This window comes from Grampus griseus (assembly GCF_964374135.1).
Source record: "Grampus griseus genome assembly, chromosome: 17".
In the NCBI taxonomy this organism is placed as follows: Eukaryota; Metazoa; Chordata; class Mammalia; order Artiodactyla; family Delphinidae; genus Grampus; species Grampus griseus.
The window spans coordinates 33,898,187-33,921,269 of NC_139011.1; positions in this window are offsets into that span (position 1 = coordinate 33,898,187).

Consider the following 23,083-nt stretch of genomic DNA (forward strand, 5'->3'; position numbering starts at 1 on the left):
GGCAGAGATTGAAGTTATAAAGCCAAAGAAAGCCTGGAGCCACCAGAAGCTGGAAGGGAAACTTTGGAGAGAGTGCAGCCCTGAGGACACCTTGACCTTGGATTTTTTGCTCCCAGAACTACGGAAGAATTAATTTCTGTTGTTTTAAGCCACCAGTTTGTGGTAATTTGTTTCAGTAGCTACAGGAAATTAATAACAAGGACCAATTGCAAACCACAGCCCATCCCCACCCTGAAAGGAAAAGATAAGGGGCCATGGTCTGAAGTGGGGAAGGCAGAGACAAGTGAAACTCAAAGGATCAATGAAGGACTTTCATAGTTTGCTGCATACAATGGAGTGGGTTGTGCACTGCACAACGGTGGGCGCCATATACAGCATGGTTGTAGATCTGAATATTTATTGCTTGTTTTCTTTCTGCAGGGGTCAATAAGGTATCTTGAGGAAGGGATACCTCTTCCTAAAACACACAAAACTACCCTATGACCTTGTTGGGTTTTGGTGAGAAACATGTAGATAGCCCTGTCCAATAGAACTTTCTGCAAGTATGGAAATGTTATAATTGCGCCGTCCAATAGAGTAGCCATGAGTCACATGTGACTCTTGAGCACTTAGAATGTGGCTTGTGCAACTGAGGAGCTGAATTTTTGGCTGTGTTGGGTCTTCGTTGCAGCACGCGGGGTTTCGTTGGCGGTGAGCGGGACCTACTCTTCTTTGCAGTGCGCGTGCATCTCATTGCAGTGGCTTCTCTTGTTGCGGAGCATGGGCTCTAGGCCCGTGGGCTTCAGTAGTTGTGGCTCGCGGGCTCTAAAGCACAGGCTCAGTAGTTGTGGTACACGGGTTTAGTTGCTCCGCGGCATGTGGGACCTTCCCGGACCAGGGCTCGAACCAGTGTCTCCTAGTGTTGGCAGGCGGATTCTTAACCACTGTGCCACCAGGGAAGCCCCGAATTTTATTTTAATTAATGTAAATTTAAAAAGCCACATGTGGCTGGTGGCTACCATATTGGACACACAGCTCTAGGTCAAGAAAATGGAAGCTCAGGACTGCTTGGTGTAGAATTTAGTCACCAGAAGCCTGGCCACTGTTCACTAGATGTTGTTCGTGGGCCCCTCTGCAACTGTAGTCCTTATTGAGTTGAGGGGGTCAGTCAGGGACCAAGGTGGAGGTAGAGGTGGTGGCAGGGAGTGAGGAGTGCCCGGAAGTATGAGAAATGCCCAGCTGGACTGGAGCAAGGGTCCAACAGCAGAAGGAGGAAGAGAGAAAGGCTTGCCCAAGGAGGTAAGAGCTTTCTCTCCAAATTGCTGGCTTTCCCTACTCTTAGTAAACTTTCATGAATCTGTCAATCATGAAGTTAGCTATACTCTTTAGGAACCCTCCCCCCCTTTTTTTCTGGCTGCACTGTGCTACTTGCAGGATCTTAGTTCCCTGACTAGGTATTGAACCTGGGCCCTGTCAGTGAAAGAGTCGCGTCCTAACCACTGGACCACCAGGGAATTCCATCTTTTAGAACCTATTTTTGCTTTCAGCTTTCAATTTGGAATAATGAGTTTTTTTGGGGTTTTTTTTTGTGGTACGCGGGCCTCTCACTGCTGCGGCCTCTCCCGTTGCGGAGCACAGGCTCCGGACATGCAGGCCCAGCGGCCATGGCTCACAGGCCCAGCCGCTCCATGGCATGTGGGATCTTCCTGGACGGGGGCACAAACCCGTGTCCCCTGCATCGGCAGGCGGACTCTCAACCACTGCGCCACCAGGGAAGCCCTGGAATAATGAATTTTTATTTGGAGATAATCATAGAGATGGGCAGGGGGTGCCAGTCTGGGGGCTGCTGGGCCTCGGGGTCATTTACTCCTTGAAAGGGGGCTCTTTGGGAGCAGGTCTATTTAAGCTCCCAATCAAGCCTGCTATGGGAAGGTGGGAGCTCTCCCTGTCTATGCCACCCCACATCGCCCAGGTATAGAGTCCAAACTCCTGTCTGGAGAGCAAGACATTTGCCCAGCTGCACCTTCATCCCTTGAAGGGACCTGAAGACTCCTCCAAGGTGGGAAGAAAGGTCTAATATGTCTTTTGGTGATCATCACACTCTCCCCGCATGTTGGTAAGCAATGAGTGTGAATTTACCGAAGTCTTTTAGGGGTAAGTGCCAGCCAGACAGTGAGGGCCTGGCTATTCCGGCAGCATCAGCATCACCTGGGAGCTTGTTAGTGATGCAGACTCTCAGACCCACCTGATGGAATCAAGACTAGGTTGTAAGGCTCCCCATGTGATTGGGGATGCACAGTAAAGTTTGAAACACTGCTCTAGAACAAGGCCCATTCCCTGACATTGATTTAATGGACTTGTTTTGAATTAATTAATGGAGCCGAACTGACCTTGCTGTTTCAGAATTTTGTTGATTTCACCACCCTGGAGAACCTTCCAGTAAAACATAAATCTGCCAAAATAGTTTCCAAGCTCGATTATCCCAGACGGAATCCTCTCCAAGGGCGTGGATGTTCTGAAAGCTCAGGATAAAATGTATTCCACATCCCTGATCTTTGCGAGGGAGACACTTTGGGAGTGTGGTGGAGAGCGAGAACCTCCTTTCAGGGCCAGCTCTGAAGCTCGGCTCTGCATTGGTGGCAACTTTTCCTGCCACACCTGAGAGGACCTGGGCTCTGCCCCCATGGAGAACAGTTACAGTATCTCCATCCTCACCTGTGGTTTCCCTTCACCAAAGTCTGGCAAAGAGGTGACCCTTCTCAGGATTTTCTGAACAGAGCCAGCGGCCCATGGCTATCAAAAGAGTACATGAGCCTACTATCAAAGGGCTTAAAGAGACAGAGAATCACCCAATTAGAAAGCACTATTAAGCAACCTATTTTTCCATCGACAGATGAATGGATAAAGAAGATGTGGTACATATATACAATGGAATATTACTCAGCCATAAAAAGGAACAAAATTGGGTCATTTTAGCAATGTGGTTGGACCTAGAGTCTGTCACACAGAGTGAAGTAAGTCAGAAAGAGAAAAACAAATACCATATATTAATGCATATATACAGAATCTAGAAAAATGGTACTGATGAACCTATTTTCAGGGCAGGAGTAGAGACAGAGACGTAGACAATGCACTTGTGGACACGGCAAGGGGGGGCAAGGGGAGGGTGGGACAAATTGAGAGAGTAGCATTGACATATATACCCTACCATGTGTAAAACAGATAGCTAGTGGGAAGCTATCTGATCTCCCTGCTGTATAGCACAGGGATATCAGCTTGGTGCTCTGTGATGACCTAGAGGGGTGGGATAGGGAGGGGATATGGGGATATATGTATACATATATCTGATTCACTTTGTTGTACAGCAGAAACTAACACAACATTATTAAGCAATTATACTCCAATAAAAAAAAAGAAAGTGGTATTAGCAAGTCTACAACATCCCATACAGCAGGAGATGCAGCTGTTGAAAATAATTTTTTTAAGAGGTTGTTAATTTTACAAAAAGCAGATCGTAAAATAGAATTATAGTCTTTTCATTTTCATTTTATTATATTATTATTTGGCTGCACCATGCGGCTGGCAGGATCTTAGCTGCCTGACCAGGGATCGAACCTGGGGCCCTGGCAGTGAAAGCGTTAGTCTAACCACTGGACCTCCAGGGAATTCCCCTTTTCATTCTTAAATAAAAATATATCTCTAGTCAGAGAAAAAAATGCCTGGAAGGATATATTCCAAAATCTATGGTGTCAATGCTTATTAGCCACAGGACACCAAGAACAGATGTGTAGTAGGGCTTATGGGCAGTGCGGGGCATCTGGGTAAGAAGATGCTACAAAGGAGTTAGTATCAGGTTTGAGCTTGTGGTCGGTGCTTTGGGGGTGGTTCAAGCAAGCAGGGCTCTGCTTTGAATTGGATGCTGCTGGGAAGCAGGGTAATTTTATGATTGGATATCTTAATAATTCACATCAAGATGAATGGAATGAGGCTATAATTGGTAATAACTAAACAAAAACAACAGTTACCCAGTAGCCAGAATAGGGAGATGTCTGGTTAGTTTTGTGGTTTGGGCGATCCTCTTGTTATTGTCTTGTGTAGACGCGATTACAGAATGGTCGTGTCTTTGTCTTGATCTCCACGATGGCAGTGGCCTTGGCTGATGTGGGGGTTCTGTGGAGCTGGTTATGCTCAATGGGAGAATGGCAGGCAACATGCTTTGTCCACAAGACCAAGGCCCGGCTGTGAGTGTTGCCAGCTCTGGCCATTAGGGGCTGTTTTGCTCTTTCTTAGTGGGAGCACCTCTGTGTGTTGGGATTAAGAGTGATTTTCACTTTCTACTTCATATTCTGGAAAAAAAAATTGTTTTTACAGTCAGGTATTACATTTATCTTTAGAAAAATAGCTATTTCCTTTCTGAGGAAAAAAAGGAAAAGAACACCTATATAAGAAAATGCTAAACTGGATAAACCATATGCCAGTGCATTTGGTTTGGTGGGAGGGGCAGACAGCCCAGCTGAGTGCCCCGAACAAGAGTCACAAACGGTGTCAGCTCCACATCCTGCAGAGCAGCTCCACTCAAACACTTCCCCAGGAGGCAGGCTGGGCGTGCCAGCGTTCGAGTGTAGACTGGATGGAAATTGGGGTTGCTCAAGACCTCACTCCAGGGTCCAGGTGTTTAGAAACATGGCTGGCTTGTCAACACTGGGCGGAGGCCACCTGGACACCTTGGACACCCGCTTGGTGGGGCTGCCATGTAAGAGGCAGGGACATGGCCTAGAGCTGTGGCTCTCAGCTTGGCCTGCCCATTAGAATCAGCTGGGTCGGTTGTCACCCTCCCACACCTCCAGGGCTCAGCAACCCTGACCAATTCCATCAGGATCCCTGGGGGGCAGGGCCCAAGCATAAGCATTTCTTGGCACCCCAGGAGATTCCTCCAACTAAACCCTGCTCCTCCGGCCCTTGTTCATTCTACTTCTGTAATCGCTACCCTCGTCTTTTCCACTCCCATCACCTCTAGTGCAGGTAAGAGCTTCACTTCTCTCAATCATCCCTGTCCTCCACACTCCCTGACTGATCTTGGTAAAAAAATAATCGAGGTTACTGGTTCTCAGCTCTGGCAGGGTATTTGAATCTCCAGGGGAGACTGAAAAAGCATTCCCAGTGCCTGGCTCCACCCTTCGAGTTTCTGATTCCATTGGTCTGGGGTGGAGCCCAGGCGCTGGTATTTTTTTAAAGTTTCGCAAGGGATTCTGTTGGGCAGCCAGGGTTGAGAACCACTGCTTTAGGCTTTTACTGCCCAGCCCAGCAGGGAACAAGCAAAGGAGCTAACCCTGGAAACCGAGGCTTGGGAGTTCTTCAGGGCTCCTCTAGGGGAGCATGTCACAAAGGGGAGGGGCCCTTCTCCCCCACTTTGCCAGAGAAGACCACAGAGCTCTGTCTGTTCATGTCCGGGCAGCCAGGAGGGGTGGCGGGGGAGAAATTCAGCAGCTACAGTGATAGTACCTGGTGATGAGATGGTCCCTGGCAGAGGAGGACTGGAGAAGGAGAGGGGTTAAAAGATGGGAATTATGTCCTAGCTGATGTCCTGAATCACTTGAGGGGAACTTCACGGAGGGCTGGCTCTCACAGCAGCACATGGGGGCAGGAGCTGGGGAAACAGCATGCATCTCAGTGAACACTTGGTTGTGAAGAGCTCTGAGCCTGGGAGGCCCACAGTGGATGCTGTGGGGTCCTGCCCCGATCCCCTTTCAGGGCCCAGGCGCTCCACCCCCCGCGGCGGGGAGCTTGCCTGCTGACTGCTCACAGCCCAGTCCTCCCCCAGGCATTGCACTCTGATGAAGGGAGCTGCCAGCTTCAAGGCAGTGCCCCCTCCCCAGGGGCAGCCTGCATACAATGACTAGTGGATGAGGGGGACGAAGACCCAGGGCCCATGCCTTCTTTGAGGACATCCCAGCTTCAGAGCTCCCCGCAGGATCAGCTGAGGTATCTGGAGGAAGTGCATCCCAGTGCTTCCTCTGCTTCTGCCCTAATCCTGCTTCCCTCACTCCCCTGCAGGTGCTGCTCTGGCTTTCTCCCCAGTAAGCCTCCCCACGTGCAAATCTCTGCCCCAGGTCTGTTTCCAGGGTGCCCAACCTATGAGAAAGGCCCTTAATTTATGTGTGTGGGTGAAGGATGAACAGGGCTAGAGGGGTATGAAGCAGGACTGCATTACAGCTGCTTTGGGGGCCTCATGGAACATTTGTAGGTTCAAAGGACATGAAAACTGCAAATCTGATCATATACCTTCCCTGCTTAGAATTCCTCGGTGCCTCCCTACCACCTCTGGGATAACTTCTGAGCCCCTCAGCATGGCTTCTGAGCTCTCTCGTAAGCTAGCATGACCACCAGCTCCCCCTCGCCCTTGCTCTCCAGGCAGTCAAAACTGTCTGCAGTTTTCCAAACCACCTCTGCCTCTACACAAGCTGCTCACTGTTTCTAGAAGCCCTTCTTCACCTGGGTCACCTGCATTCCCTCTGCACTGAAATCATCTGTCTCCTTGCTCCCCTTCTGGCCTGGATATTCTGTGAGGCGCAGGCCAGCTCTTAGCTGACTGCCTCTCTAGGGCCCAGCACAGTGGTACATCAGGCTGCACAATAATACCGTGGCAGAGGCCCATTCATTCATTCAACATTTTTTTTATTGTAAAATGCATGTAAGATAAAATTTGAAAGTGTACAATTCAGTGGCATTTAGTATATTCACAGTATTTTGTAATGATCACTCCATCTACTTCCAGAACATTTTCATCACTCCCCAAAAAAAACCCCTATCCATTAAGCAGTCACTCTTCATTACCCTCCCCTCCCAGCCCCTGGCAACCATTAATTTACTTTCTGTCTCTACGGATTTGCCTATTCTGGATATTTTATATAAATGGAATCATACAATGTGTGGCCTTTTGTGTCTGGCTTCTTTCACTTATAATGTTCATCCATGTTATAGCATGGATCAGTACTTCATCCCTTTTTATGATGGAATAATATTCCATTGTATGGATATATCACGTTTTGTTTATCCATTCATCAATCGATGGACACTGGAGTTGTTTCCACCTTTTGGCTATAGTGCTGCTATGAACATTTGTGTACAAGTTTTTGTTTGAACACCTGTATTCAATTCTCTTCGATATATATCTATATATATATTGGAATTGCTGGGTTATATGGTAACTGTCTGTTTAACTTTTTGAGGAACTGCTAGACTTTTCCACAGTGGCTGCCCCATTTTACATTCCCACCAGCAATGTATGAGGGTTCCAGTTTCTCCACATTCTTGCCAACCCTTGTTGCTTTCTGTTTTTTTGGATTATAGCCATCCTGGTGGGTGTGAAGTGGTATCTCGTGGTGGTTTTGATTTGCTCAGTACGTGTTTTTGACCCCCTACTGTGTGCCAGGCACTGGGCTAGGCACTGGGGATCCTACAGAGAACAAAACTGACAAAGGCTCTGCTTTGGTGGAATTTCCATCCTAGTGGGGGGATGACGCAGGAGAATGAAGTTAGGAGACTTAACAGCGTTAATTAGCAGGCACTTTAGTACCACTGGGCTGCAGCTGGGAGAGCAGAGAAGCGAGCTCTTTGGGCCTCTTCTACCTCTCCTCGCCCTGGCGGGTGGAGCAGAGTTTGCAAACTCAAAGGCTTACTGGGCACTGGGCACCACCAGAGGAGAGAGCTAGAGGGTGAGTGCACATGCACGTGTGTGTGTATCTTGGGGGGTTGGCGCTATGGCAAACTAGGGGGCACCAGCCCTGCTTCTAGGGGCAGATTCCACTTAGCACTGGTTTCTTACTGCCAAGTGGTAGATAGACCTGGGTCTGGCCACGCTCTGGATTGAAATAAGATTTTTATGGGAAATCTTCCAACTTTTACATGATGGCACAGACACTTTTTTTTTTTTTTTTGCTGTACGCGGGCCTCTCACTGTTGTGGCCTCTCCCGTTGCAGAGCACAGGCTCCGGACGCGCAGGCTCAGTGGCCATGGCTCACGGGCCCAGCCGCTCCGCGGCATGAGGGATCTTCCCAGACCGGGACCCGAACCCATGTCCCCTGCATTGGCAGGCAGACTCTCAACCACTGCGCCACCAGGGAAGCCCGGCACATACACTTTTAAAACATTTTCTGGGGCCCATTTTGGTGAACTGTGTACCAGTTTGTGATTCTGTCATGGATATGTTTCTCAGAGGCAGAGTCTCATTCATAGAGGCAGCATCTCTATTCCCAGGTGGACCTGGGAATCTGCCTTCTTAACAAGCCTCCTCTCTGCCCGCCTCCTTCCCCAGGCAGTCTGATGCTGCTGGAGCTGGAGAAGCACCAGACAGGTGTTGTAGGGAAGGCAGCCTCCCACGCAGCAGAGGGCTGGGCGGGCAGGATCACGTTCCCTGGTTGTGCAGGCACTGGAGCGCGCGTGGCCTGGTCCCAGTTTCTCAGGGCCAGCAGCCATCCAGAGTACATACCTCCGTGTGCCAGGAACAGGGGAGGGGTGGAGAGGGCCCTGCAGGGAGAGCATGCCCCTCCCCAGCCTCCCTCTGGCTCGCCACAGCCCCACGTGGTTAGATGCCTGTGCCGGTGGCTTTTACCCTAGTGGGCAGTGCTGCCGCCCCATGCCTGTGGCTTCCTGGTGCACTTTCTCTGGATTGAAAGCCTTTGGGGAGATGGCCCAAATAGAGGTGTCAAGTTCTAAGAGAAGGCAGCTGCAGGCCTACGGACAGATGGGTCTTAAGCAATATGTTTGTCAGTCTCTTGCTTAATTGTCACAACTGCAGTTAAAACTAGCAGTTCTCTGACAGGGGTGTTGGTTCCACAGGCTCCTCTTTAATAGCTGTGAACTACCTGGCCTCTGTAAGATGTTTATTCTGAAGCTGCCATGACACTTCACGGGGTCTATCTGGTGACTTGGGGTGCTCTGTGGGGTTAGTATTCTAATCCAATATTTATAGGTTCAAGAACTACAGAAGCGTTCTCTCCCCCTCTGTGTTCCCTGTCAGCTCACTAGTGATGAGGCGTATGGAAGGAGCAGATATGTTTGTTGGCAAAGAGAGACATGGAAGAAGAGATAAATCTGGGGTTCGCCTGTTATGGGGATAATCATCAAAGGGACCCATTCCACTCACCCCACCAACCCCCAACCACTTGTTTACATATTGTAGCTACAGAAGGAACTTTGGTTGATTTCCCCTACAGGAAATAGCAAAGAATAAATTAATAAGCTATGTTTCTATGTACATTTCTATCCCTAAAGGGTCCATTTAAACAGCATCTTCTACCTAGATTACTCTGAGTAAATAATTTTAGTTGTTAAGAACCATAATCAACATATAACTGCTGTAAAACGGTATAGTAGTCTTTATACCTGTAATAAAATATCACACTTAGTAGAGATTGCAGGTGATAAGAACCGAGAGCTAATGTTTACGGAGCTCTTACCGCAGACTGGGCTCAGTACTACATGATTTACTTGGATTATCTCACTTAATCTTTACAACCCTGTGAGATTTAATCCTCAGAACCACTCAGCCAGGGAGGTAATATCACCATTTTACAGATGGGGAAACTGAGTCTTAGAGGTTGAATGTGTTAGGTGCTTAACATGGTTCCTATCATGTAATCCTTAGGCTGATCCTGTGAGATTCCCCTCCCAACAGCCCTATGGAAAAGTATTATACCTTTTCAGTGGATGAGGGAACTGAAGTGTCAAGGCGTTAAGTATGTGCATGGTTGCATAGCGGGTATATTAGGTAGAGGAGATTGGATTTGAACCCAGGGATGTAGCTCCAGAACCCGCCCTTTAACCTCTAAGTTACATCAGCCAGTGAAACACAGTTTAGACAGCCAGACACATGTGAATGTGTTCATTGTGTCAGTGTTTGTAATGGGGAAAAAGCTGGAAACCACCTAAATGTCCCTCAGCGGGGGAAGATCACACCACACATCCTGGTCACACCAGGATGCACACATTCTAGATGGTACAGGTAGATATTAAAAGGAGCAAGTGGCTTTTGTATGTGCTGATGTGGAACGGTATACATGATTTATTAAGTGAAAAAGGCTAGTTGCTAAATAATATGCATAGCATAATACCACTGAAAAATATGGGGGTGTGTTATATTGCATCAATCAGGGGCACACTCATATTGGATAATGTGAGGAGAATTCAATAAAAGGAAACCTTATAGAGCTGTGGGCAGGATACAGGGAGACCACCAGGCATGGCACTGCAGTACCCTGGGGAGTATAACACTGGGGGCTCTACTGACTGCTGGAACCCAGAGATAGAACGGTGTGGAGGGGTCACTCCACAGGAATTGAGACCCTCCTCCGTAGAGGGATGCAGTCACCCCACTGTAACAGCCAGGGAGGGAGATGGGAAATCAGTCCCCTGACCTCAGTCTCTTCCTGCCAGTCTCCAGCTGGTGTGGCAAATGTGGAAACCAGAAGGTGAAGGAGATCATTACTGGGGGTCAGCCTCCTAGGGCGCGTGAGGATGCATGTGCAGAAGCGTGGAGAGTGGACCTGGAGTGGCCAGTGAAAAGTTCCCGGCACATTAAGACTTGTGTACATATTTGAAAATGCTAAGAAAAAGGACCTGAGAGGATGAATACCAAATTGTTTAGGGAGGTTTCCTCTGGGTAGCAGGATAAGGATTTCTACCTTTTGCTTTATGGTCTATATTGTTTGAGTTACAACAAAAGAGGCACAGCTTGGGTGAGACAACAGCATCAGCCCTGGTTCTTTTCCTGTTTCTGAATCATGCCACTGCTGAGCACTGGTGGGTGGAATGTAATTTCCAAAGACGGTTGCGCCGTTATGTATCCCATCCCATGAGCTCATCTTACACCGTGACACTGACCCTTCTCCATGGAGAGGTGGGATATGTTTCATCCCCATGGACCTGGGTAGACCTTTGAAATTGTCTTGACCAACTGAGTGTTGAAGAGGTGATGCTCTGTGACCTCCGAGACTAGATCATAGAAGGTGATACGGCTTCTCGGAATGTGTACCCGAGAGCCCTGAGCCAGCGTGGAAGAAGTCCGGGTGCCCTGCCGCTGCCAGGCTGGGGAGGCCACGTGGAGAGGCACAGAGCAGTGCCGAGGGGCCCCAGGTGTGGCAGCCCCTGCCCAGGCAGTAGACTTGTGAGTGTGAAGGCCTTAGAGGTGACCCAGCCCCAGCGTGGTGGGACCGCAAGCCCCTGAAAGACCCCCAAGTCAGAATCACCGGGTCCAGCAGCCCCCAAATTCCTGACTCTTATAAACTGAGAGAGGGAGAATAAACAAATACCATTGTTTTAAGCTAAGTTTTGGGGTGATTTTTCGTTCAGGAATAGGTCCCATGCAAGCTGGGAGGAAGCGTGAGGACTAATTTCCAGCAGGCCTCCTGACATCGTGGAGCCTGTCAGGGAAGAATAAACAGCAGAGCAAAAGGATCCCCACTGGCTGCTCACCCTTGACTCGGGAACCTGAGCCTTTATAGCTTCATGCTCACATGTCTTCTCCAGCCTGTCTCAGGCACCTTGTCCAGTGTCCATTCTTGACCTCCCCTTCCCTTCTCTGTTCCCCTTCATTTCCTTCCAGAGCAACCAGTCTAAGTCTTCGGAGCTCCTCTCTGCCCCACCCTGCTGCCCTGGGAGCCCCCAGAGGAGCCTGGCCCATGGTATTTTGGGGGCCGGATTAGGAGACCTTTCTCACTCCCATCGACTGGGCTGTGGATGTGGCGCACTTAGGTCCAGAAAGGACTCTACCCCCTTCTTCGTAGAACTGGCACCTCCCGCGCCTCTGACCACGAACTGGAATGGGAGTGACCACCTTCTTACAGATCGCCCCCCGGCCCCTTGCCTGGAGCAAGCACTGACCAACAGACCAGTGAGAACCCTTTCTGGAAGTTTCCAGCTTGGGAGCGCAGAGAGAGGACACTGAAGGTAGCTCTCCTTTGTGTGTGTGGGAAACTGGACTGCAGTAGATGAGAGTCAGTCCAGCCCACAGGAAAAGAGGGACTAAAGACCAAGAAGGGTAGTCTGAAGGCACCCTTGTTCCTGTCACCTGTCTTCTGAGACCCACCTGCGTCCCACCTCTGTATGACAGACGGGTGGGGCGGGTGACACAAGGTAGCACAGACCTCTTTTTGCCCGTGTGATCCGAAGAGGCAGGAAAAGTATAGAGGAGGAACCACATCACTGAGGGTTTTTTTTTTTTTCTTTTCTTCACATCATTGAGTTTTAATCCTGGCTTGCCAAGCTCTATGACTCTGGGCAGGTTATTCAGTAACTTTGTGTGTAAAGTGGGGACAATAATAATTCCTTCCTCATAGAGTTGTTGAGAGGAATAGCAGCTAAGGTATACAGGGCTTAGACATGGCCTGATGACAGTAAATGCTGTACAATATTACCTATTATTACTTTTACTTGAGTTGGATTTTCTGTCACTTAGCTGGAAGAGTCTTGATCAAGACAAAACCTTCCCTACTTGCCTCTGGGTTAAAATGTTCCCAAGCACCCGTATGTCTCAGGAACAGGAAATTACCAAGCCACATGGGTGTGCCAGGAAATGCCAATCAAGCGTTTGCCCTCTGCCTTGCTGTGCTACCTACCGTCCATCGCTGCACTGTCCTGTTCCCACATCTGGAGAGGGTGAAGTCGGCATAGCTCTTCTTCCTGCCCTATGGCCTATTCAGACTGTTTACAGACTTCTTCCCTCTGATTTGGGCTGCATTCTGGTCCTGCCTGGGTGTAGGTACCCACAGGAAACCAGATGTGAAGCTGGCTTATGGAGGAGTGAACAGAAAACACAATCTCAGGATGTTTGTTCCAGTTTCTTTCTAACTCTGTCAGCTTATCCGGTTGCTTGTCTCTGTTAAATACTTGTGCTTGCCACCACTCAGGTAACTGGGTTACAGGAAGGAGGGGACATCTGGGAAGAGAGAAAATGAAAGGAAATTCAATTCAGTGGGGATTTGCTAGGCACCTACTGTGTGCACATCATTGCATGGAGAGGTTGGAACTGAAGGAGGCCCTCATAAGGGCAGTGACTAATCAACAACTCCCCATAGGATGACCTTCCTCTACTCCCGGCCTCACCTCTGCCGCCCCCTCTGACTTCTGGGAGGGGCTGGGGGTTCTCCGCTGGGCTTGGGCACGCTGGGAGCAAAAATGAGGGGCAAACACCGAGGCCCAAGTGGCGAACCAGGAGAAGGGCTGGACGATTTTGCTCAAATCCGAATTGTGGCGTGGAGCTCTGGGCCAGCTCCAGGAGAAGGTCTGAATTGAAAGAGCAGAACAGGGTCTGAGCTTTCAATGTGTGGTGTAGAGATGGTGCAAGTGCTAGCAGGCTAACCTAGGGGCCAGGCCCAAGGGACCCTAGCAGAAGAGGCTGTCCAGGCAGCCTGGCCTCTCCTTGAAATATTCTGGAATGGCTAGAATACAGAGAGACTCATGACTCTCGAGAAACAATAGCCCCTAGGAATCTCGTGTCAAAAGCCAATCTTCAAACCCCATTAGACAGTGGAAAGAGGAAGACTCATGCTCGGCTTTGCTGTTTCAGTGATGCCGGGGATGGGTAGGGCTGTCTGTAGGGATCTGAGCACTCTTGTGGGCTACAGGGCTGGGCTGGGGCAAGGTTTGATATTTGCTTAGCACACTCCAAAATCTGGCTCATAACCAAAAGGAGGGTGAAATGAGTAAAGGCCACTTTGCTTACTTACTTCGCTGAACACATACTTCGCTGCTGTCTTCAGTCAAATATTTGGTTTGGGCTAGTTTATCTTGCAGGTCCCTTTCATCATTCATTTATTCATCATGAATCATGAAAACTCAATTATCATTTATTCAACTGTCAGTTCATTTCTATAAGGTAGGGATGCAATTCTGCTCTGACAATCTGTGCGTCTATGTGATCACTTATTTTTCAAAAAAAGGCTTCTTGTGTGCCCACTACGTGCCAGGCACTGTTCTAGGTGCTGAGAAGAGGACTAAGTCCCTGTTCCTGTGGTGCTTGCTCACCGGAGAGGGATGAAATTAGCAGGAAACCAAGACATAAGTGAAATCATTTCAAGTAGTGCTAAGTGCTCTGAGGAAAGTCTCAGGGGATGTGCGGGGGGGTGGGTGGGTAGTGGCTGATGACAGCCATATCTCCTGTACCTCTACCCGTCTTCCTGGATGAGTAAGAAGGAGGCTAGAACACCCAGGCCTCTGCTAAGTGGAACTTTCAGGCTAGTCAAAGTGTGAACTGGGCCAGGAGATGCGAGAATCCATTTGCGCCGCTCCACCAGGGTGGTGACAGGTTATTATTTATCACAATAAATCCCCGAAGCATGAAGCGCTTGGCTGGTTCTGGAGGCTGGCAGGTGTCACAAGGGCTTGTGCTACAAAAAGCGTGTATTGTGGGTGAGTTTGGGGTCATAACCCCTTCTGAATATATTTGGGTAACTTTTTAAAAAACATCCGTTTTACTTTTAAAAAGGCAAGATATACACACAATACTAGATTTGAAGGACATAAAGCAGTACACACTGCAAAGTAAGTCTCCCTCTGGCCCCAGGCCCGGCCCCCTAAGTACACCACCCAGCCTAGGTTCAGGTAACCCCGAAGGGTCTGTATGCCTCCCGTGCTGGTCCATGGGCTTCTTACACACTTGCTTGTGGATTGATACTCCTCAAAATTTACAGCCCTTGACCTTCTCCTTCTGCCAAAATATATGCTGTACTTGGGGAGAAGGCCCAGAGGAGATTCCCAGAGGTCTTTGTGAGGCTCTTAGAGGGGGAAATAGAAGCAGGTCCTGTCTAATGGGGGCAGACCCCAGTGTGGCTGGGTTTGGAGCCAGTAGACCTGGGCACAAACCCTGGCTCTGCCTCTTTCTTGCTGAATGACTTGGGCAGGTGAAGGAATCTCCCCAAGCCCAGGCTCCTCCTTCATAAGCTGGAGATAATCATTACTCCACTGAGACGTTTTGAGGATTACATGAGCTAAGGCAGATAGGCATTTGGCCCCATACTTGGCACATAGCTGAGCGTTAAAAAAGTGGCTGCTATAATTATCATGGAGTGGGTTCCAGGCACCCCTTGAGCCCACATTTGTATGCAGACAGACTCAGGTTGAGGTACTCTCTTTACGGTGTGGAAGTCACAGAAGGGTCACCTGCAGTGTGCGTGCGTGCGTGTGTGTGTGTTGGGGGTGGAAGTTGAAGACCAGTTCTACTGGTTTTGCTTTGGTGGGTCCCAGGTTCTAACCCTAGTCCTGCCGCCCACTCACTGTCTGATTTTGTGCGTGTCATTTGGCATCTCTGGGCCTGCCTATTAGATGACGGGATTGGTCTTGGGCATCTTTTTTTTATTTTTTAATTTTTAAAATTTATTTATTTATTTATTTTTGGCTGCATTGGGTCTTCGTTTCTGTGCGAGGGCTTTCTCCGGTTGTGGCAAGCGGGGGCCACTCTTCATCGCGGTGCGCGGGCCTCTCACTGTCGCGGCCTCTTGTTGCAGAGCACAGGCTCCAGACGCGCAGGCCCAGTAGTTGTAGCTCATGGGCCTAGTTGCTCCGCGGCATGTGGGATCTTCCCAGACCAGGGCTCGAACCCGTGTCCCCTGCATTGGCAGGCAGATTCTCAACCACTGCGCCACCAGGGAAGCCCGGTCTTGGGCATCTTTAGGTAGCTCCCTGCCAGGACTCTTTGCTCAGGAGGGTAAGCTGGGTAAGTGCCCTCCTCACAGCTCTGGCCTTCAGGGACAGAACCCAAACTGGTTGGAGCCTTGCCCACTGGCGTGAGGAAGGTCGGCTCTGACAGCTTTCTCAACGGTCTCTCTCTTCCCCTGTGTTTTCTGTAACCCCTTCTCTTCCCTGACTCAGTTCCTGGGGACCGGCCTACATTCCCCAGCCCCTTGCTTAGCGAGGGGAAGGTTCTGGAAGTTCAGGCAAGGCTGGACTCTGAAGAAAGTGGAGTCGGGGGTGTGGTGATCCACCGGATTCCAACTCACGAGGGGCCAGGAACAAACATAACTGGCTGGCACCCGTGGGCAAATAATCGACCGGAGCTGGGCCCCAGGCTGCCGTTATCAAGAATGGGGAGGGCTGCTAGGAAAACAAACCCTCTGCAGCTGGCAGCTGTGTGCCACCGGCCCAGCTGTGCTCACAGGCAGGCAGCGTGCAGACCTGAACTCTTGTTTGACAGAGTTCACGCACAGCAGGGCGGTGAAGAGGAAACTTCCTGGCAGGCACGAAGAGCTCCGCACGTACTGCTTCCGGGAGAAGGAGTACCCTGGGGAATACCTGTTTCAGCTGGTGTGACAGGAAGCCTCTGGAAAGAGCTTTATTGGGACTGCTCCTGCAGGATGAGATTCACGGGGGGATCGGGGGACGCGCTCTGCACAGAGCAACCAACTTCATTGTTCTTCGTGATTTCCACGTAAAAGTGAGAGTCCTCAGTGGCCTGTCGTACGTGCTGTGGCCGTTCTGTGTTCACGCCTTGTCTCCTCGCATAGACGGGAAGCCACAGAGGGCAGGACACAGAAAAACGTATCTCTTGGTAGCAACATTCGCCCCACCCTCATCCCAGCCCACGTGCCTTACTCACGGTCCCAGGCCTCATGTAAGAGATCTGGATAAACGTTTGTTGTTAGGGACTCTGGGGATGTTGGAGCGTGACCCATGGCCATGCCAAGGCTGAGCTTCTCCAGGGGAGAGGCAGCAGGAGCCCCCCGTCTGCCCCTCTGCACCCCAACTCTCCACCCACTGACCGGACCATGCTGACCACGCATCTGCCAAGACTCCCTCAGCCCACTCCCCAAACCCTCAAGGAAGACACAGTGAAACTGCGCCCGCCCAGGCTCTCGTGGCAGGTTTTCCCTGCACCCCCTTCCCTGGACCACACGGTGCATCCCGCGGCTGCTGAAATCTGAGGGACCCTCCTGAGAGATGCAAAGCCCACCTGGATGTCTTCAGAGCTTTCACTTTCACTAGTTCTTGTTTTGGGGCCGCTGTCCCTCCCTAAATTTCCTTGTGGGAAACAAGGCTCTCCTGGAAAGGCCCCTCAAAGCTGGCCCCACCAAGTCGAGCCAAGGGCAGGGGCACTCTGGGAGACTGGCTGCTGTGCCCCTCAGGACCTGCTCCCCTTCTCTGCTCAGAGCCCAGGAGTTGACCAGCTCCGCCAGCTACAAGTGGGAAGGAGTTAGGGAAGGGCTTAGGCCTTCAAAGGATGACCTCTGCCGCCTCCCATTCGTACGATGGACTCATTGTGTTAGTAGAGGTCTCTTTCGCCTTTTCCAGGGGTAGGATCTCTTTATGACATTACAGTAGTGTGAATAATGTCCCCTCAAAGATAGTGATGTCCAGATCTCTGGAACCTGGGAATATGTAATCTCACATGGTCAAAAGGACTTTACAGAGATGATTTAGTCAAGGATCTTGGGATGGGAAGCTTCTCCTGGATTACCTGGTGGGCCCAATGTAATCCCAAAGGTTCTTAGAAGAGGGAGGCAGGAGGACAGAGAGCAGAGAAGACACTATATTCCTGGCTTTGAAGATGGAAGAACGGCCATGATCGAAGGAATGCAAGCGACCTCTGGAACCTGGAAAAGGCAAAGAAACAGATTCTCCCCTAGAGGTTCCAGGAGAGATGCATCTGTGTTGATTTTACATTTCTGACCTCCAGAGCTGTGAAAGAGTACATTTGTGTTGTTTAAAACTGCTAAATTTGTGGTAATTTTTAGAAAAGTATTTATTTATGTATTTGGCTGTGCTGGATCTTAGTTGCGGTATGTGGGCTCTTAGTTGCAACATGTGTATAGGATCTAGTTCCCTGACCAGGGATCGAACCTGGGCCCTCTGTGTTGGGAGTGTGGAGTCTTAACCACTGGACCGCCAGGGAGGTCCCAAATTTGTGGTAATTTGTTACAGCAGCAACTGGAAACGAATACAAACATGAAAAAAATGCCATGGCTCCTCCTGTAATTGTTTTTTATTTAGCATCTATTGATGAATAAAATATATAATGACAAAAAGCCACCTTGAATTCAGTAATGCACTTATAGCTTGTTAACCACACAGCAGCTACAAACATTCAAGAAGCAGTATAGCTCACACCCAGCTCATACCATGGGGTGGATTCATTCACTCATTCATTTGTTCTGAACGTGACCTCTGACCCAGATTGCCTGGGTTCAGATCTCTGCTCTATCACATAAAGCTGTGTGACCTTGGGTACATATATTATTGGGGGGATTGACCTTATATTATTGGGAGGATTAAACGATTTAATGTGCAGAAAGCATTTAGAAAAATGCTTGGCACACTGTAAATGCTATGAAAGTGATTATTATTTTTTTTAATTAAAACATAGGATAGCTGTGAGAGACATTATTCAGTCTTTCAATGAATAACATATGAATAATTTTCAGTTCTGTTTTATTTCTCTGTACTTTTATTTTTTAATATGTCCCAAGAATGCCTAGCCTTGCAGAGAAGAAAATATAAATGCTCACCTCAAATCAATACAAACACATTGATTCTTTTTTAATGGGTTCTCAGCTTGATCGTGAAGCCCAGTTCCTTAGACATTCGTTACTACCATCAGCCAGACCTGAAAGATAAACCCCACTCCCAGTCCAACTTTCTTATTAGGACCTTCCAAATAAGACTGGGGTCTCCAAAACACCGAGGAGCAGAAACTACAGGTGCCTGCACAGTAGCCCTGTACCTCTTCTTTGTTGAGGTGTGAGGCAGCAATATGCCCAGCCCTGGGGAGGGTGGAGGAGGGGTGACTCATGACTGGGTTAGGCCTGTTATGGTAATCCTTTGCTAACTGGCTGGGGTTTATGACCACTTCCAGCCAATTAGACATGAGTAAAAGTCTGACGGTGGATTTCTGGGAAAGTTTTTCTTTCCTAATAAAAAGGAAATGTTTAGTTATGGTTCAGTCAGGGAGACAGACACCACTCAGGTTTTTCAAGCAGGAAGGGGCTTAATACAGGGACTTAAATGGAACATAACTGCTGAAAGGGCTGGAGGAACAAAAGTAAAGGCAAACCAGCCCTAAAGATCAGCTGTTAGCTTTCAGATAGTCAGGAAGCTATAAGAATCATAGGAGACTGCAGTGATAATAACAGCTCTCTGCAGACCATAGTAGGTGAGTTTCAGGCAAATTCCTAGAGGCCACTACAAAATCTCATGTTAGCTCTTCTCTTCCTCCTTCCAGATCTTGCACAGGTACCTCTCATTAGTGCCATCTAACCCAAATCCCTGCTAGCAAGGGATTCTGGGATCTGTAGTTCCCAGGCTCTTAGACTCCATGGTGAAGAGGATGCAAAGAAGGTGGGAAATGGTGCAAAGATGCCCTGGTACAGAGAGAACCTTTCTCTTCCTACTTTTGCACTTAAAAAAATCAGGATCAGAAACATGGAACTGATATAGGTAATCTTATGACTATAAGGTAAAAGATTAATTCACCCACTCACTCCTTCATTCACTTGTTCAACACACATGTATAGACGAACATCCTGGGCAGAAGCTCTGGCCATTTGACTGGCTACACTGCTGCACTGATGAGGACAACGATTGGCATTTTTTGAAAACTTTTTTTGCTGAATACCATACTAAGTATTTTATATGCGTTATCTTATTTCATCCCCATCCATACCGAGTGGTTATAAACATACACATCTCACACTTGGAGCACTAATAGGAGGACATGTACTTTGTATTCATTATGTGCTAGGCATCGTTCTGAGCTCTTTATACATTTTAACTCTTCCAACAATCCTGGAAGTAGGTCCTATTGTCATCACCCTCTTCATGTGATTGAGGAAACTAAGGTACAGCCAAGTTAAGCTGCTTGCCCAAGGTGACCATCTAGCAAGTGGTGGAGCTGAGATCTGAAGCCAGGCAGGTTGGTACCAGAATCTGTGAATTTCATCACTGTTCTGTGCTAGAAACTAATGATTGTGGCTGCTTTTTCAGGAGGAGGGCACTGCGGGCCAACTTGTATTGGAGAATTAGTGCATGTCCCTTTGTACTGCTTGACTTTTTTGTATGTGTTTCTAGAGATAAATAAAAGCTTTTTTATTTTTGGCTGTGTTGGGTCTTTCTTGCTGTGTGTGGGCTTTCTCTAGTTGCAGCGAGCGGGGGCTACTCTTCGCTGTGGTGCTTGGGCTTCTCATTGCGGTGGCTTCTCTTGTGGCAGAGCACAGGCTCTAGGCACGAGGGCTTCAGTAGTTGCGGCATGCGGGCTCAGTAGTTGGTGGCACGCGGGCTCAGTAGTTGCGGCACGTGGGTTCTAAGGCACGCGGGCTTCAGTAGTTGTGGCACATGGGCTTAGTTGCTCCGCGGCATGTGGGATCTTGCCGGACCAGGGATCGAACCAGTGTCCCCTGCATTAGCAGGCGGCTTCTTAACCACTGCACCACCAGAGAAGGCTCAAGAAAGGCATTTTTAAGCAGTCAAGAGTTTAAGTGGCAAATTCCATTTATCCCGCAAAACCCAGCTTCCCTGGAAAGCCTTTCTTAATTCTTCTCCCAGATCTTTGTTCTTCTCTTCATCTCTGTGGCTATACCTAGTATCTGGTATGTACTTGGTTCCCAGGAAATGTTTGCTAAATGAACATCCCCAAAAAGCCACCTCTGTACTTTCCAGCTTTCTGTCTCTCCTACCTGGCATTGACAATTCCTCCCAGAATGCCACCTTCTCAGTGCTATTCCTTTGCTCATAAACCTTCAAGGATCCCTGCTTCTGATCCCTGTTAGGTCTGAATGTGGCCTGAGTTTCCAGGTTGTCCTCAGGCTGGCCTCGCCCTACCTCACTAATCTTGCTCCCAGTGCTTCAGATCCTACTCAGCCTTTAGAAGGCTACTCATGATTACTCCAAGCCTCAGTGAGAGCTTTCTCCTCTGGTTCCAATCCATGGGGTCTGGACCACCACAATTTAGGCCTGTCTGGGACTGCCCGTTACTATTCCCTGTACGAGGAGTGAGCAGGTACCATGGTGGCTCTCTTTCCTCTCCTGGCCCCCTTTCCTCAGGACAGCATAATAAACTCAGCCAGCCTGCAGCAGTGAGACAAAAGCTTTACAACAAAGGTTGGCAATCATATGAGTACTCACCTTTTATAGATTGTCATTGGTGAGTCAGCTGATGGATTTCCTTACTTCATCTAAAAATCCTTACTTCTTGGTAATACATATTTGGCTGCTTCGTAAGGATTCAGTCTCCCTGTTCTATTCCCCAGCAATTAATGGTCCTTTTTTTCCTTTCAAATTTATTTTTCTGATTCCCTCCTTCCCTTTTGGCCTGCCCCTTTTTTACCACTTCACCTTTCCTCAGGAAAGAGCTTATGCTGACCTCCAGGCCTGTGTATCTAACTACTTACTGGGGAACTCAACAAGCTCCTCCAATCCAAAGAGAACTCGTCGTTCACCCCCCGCCAACCTGTTTCTCCTGATTTGCCCTGTCTAGATGGAGACAGCACCTCCACCCCACAAGTTGCTCAAGCCAGAAACCTGGGAGTCAGCCTCAGCACCTCGTTCTCTCGTCCTCCCCACGACCACCCATCACTACTCATGCTCTGTCTCTTCTCCTGAACTCCAGTTCTGGAAATTTTCATCTGGTACTCCTCCACTGGGTACCACCTCCACTGTGATATGCAGTATCCCAAACTCTACTCATCATCACATTCAGCATCTTTCCTCTTAAAACCAGCTTAAAAGATCAACTTTCCGGACTTTCAGTCCAGCATGACTGCTGGGTTCACTGCTGAAGTGACCTTCCCTTTTCCCTCCAGCCAGTCATTGAATTTTGTTAAACTTTCCTTGCCCCCTCTGTGAGAGGCAGGTTATGCTGAATACAGTATAGACTTGGTTTCCAAACCTGGGTTCAATTGCTAGCTCCCTATGCAACTTCAAACAAGTTACGTAATCTCTTTGAGATTCTGTTTTCTTACTTGTGAAATGGAGATAAAATACATCCAATTTTAGTGTATGAAAAAGTTGGTATTTAAAACCAAATGAGGAGAATGGACAGTTCACTAGATATTATTGGGACAGCTAGATAGCCAATTGAATAAATAAACATTTATTCCTACCTCAGTCCAAATATAAAATTACAGATGGATCAAAGCTTAAATGTGAAATGTGAAACTTTTAAAGTATTAGAAGAAAATATCGATGAGCATTGTTATTATTTGGAAATTGGGAAAGACTTTCTAAGCCTGATATTCATATGAAACCCAGCTCCCATAAAGGAAATGATTGATAAATCTTATTACATGAAGAGTTAAGTTCCTAAATAATAAAAGAAAAAGAGAAATATACATATGCGCGTGCGCGCGCGCGCGCGCACACACACACACACACACACACACACACACACGGGGGTGGGGGAGGGAGAATGAGTCAACTTGGGAAAAAATGTTTGCAATATATATGACAGTCAAAGGTGCTAGTTTCTATAATGTGTGAAGGGCTTATAGAATTCAATAACAGAAAAGACTGCTGGGACTTCCCTGGTGGTCCCATGGTTAAGACTCCATGCTCCCAATGCAGGGGGCCTGGATTTGATCCCTGGTCAGGGAGCTAGATCCCGCATGCCGCAACTAAAAGATCCCACGTGCCGCAACTAAGACCCACGCAGCCAAATAAATAAATATTTTTTTAAAAGACTGCTATTAGAAAAATAGATAAAGAATATGCATGGACAATTTTTTTTCTTTTCTTTTGTTTGTTTCTTTTTTTTTTTTAAACCAGGGATCGAACCCATGCCCCCTGAAGTGGAAGTGTTGAGTCTTAACCACTGGACCTCCAGGGAAGTCCCAACAATTTTCAAAAGAAAAAATGTAAATGTTCAATAAACAGATGAAAAGATGGTCAACCTCACTAATAGTTAAAGGAATGCAAATTAAAAGAACAAAGAAATAGCATAGTGACAAGGATTTTAGATGGTTTTTGATACCCAGTGTTGGTAAGAAAACAGGCACTTTCATATACTGTTGTTAGGACTATGAATTAGTACATCCTTTCTGGAGAGGAATTAGGCAATATCTACTATACCAAAATGTGCAAACCATTTGACAATTACTAGAATAGAACTTGCATACGTTCTGGCAT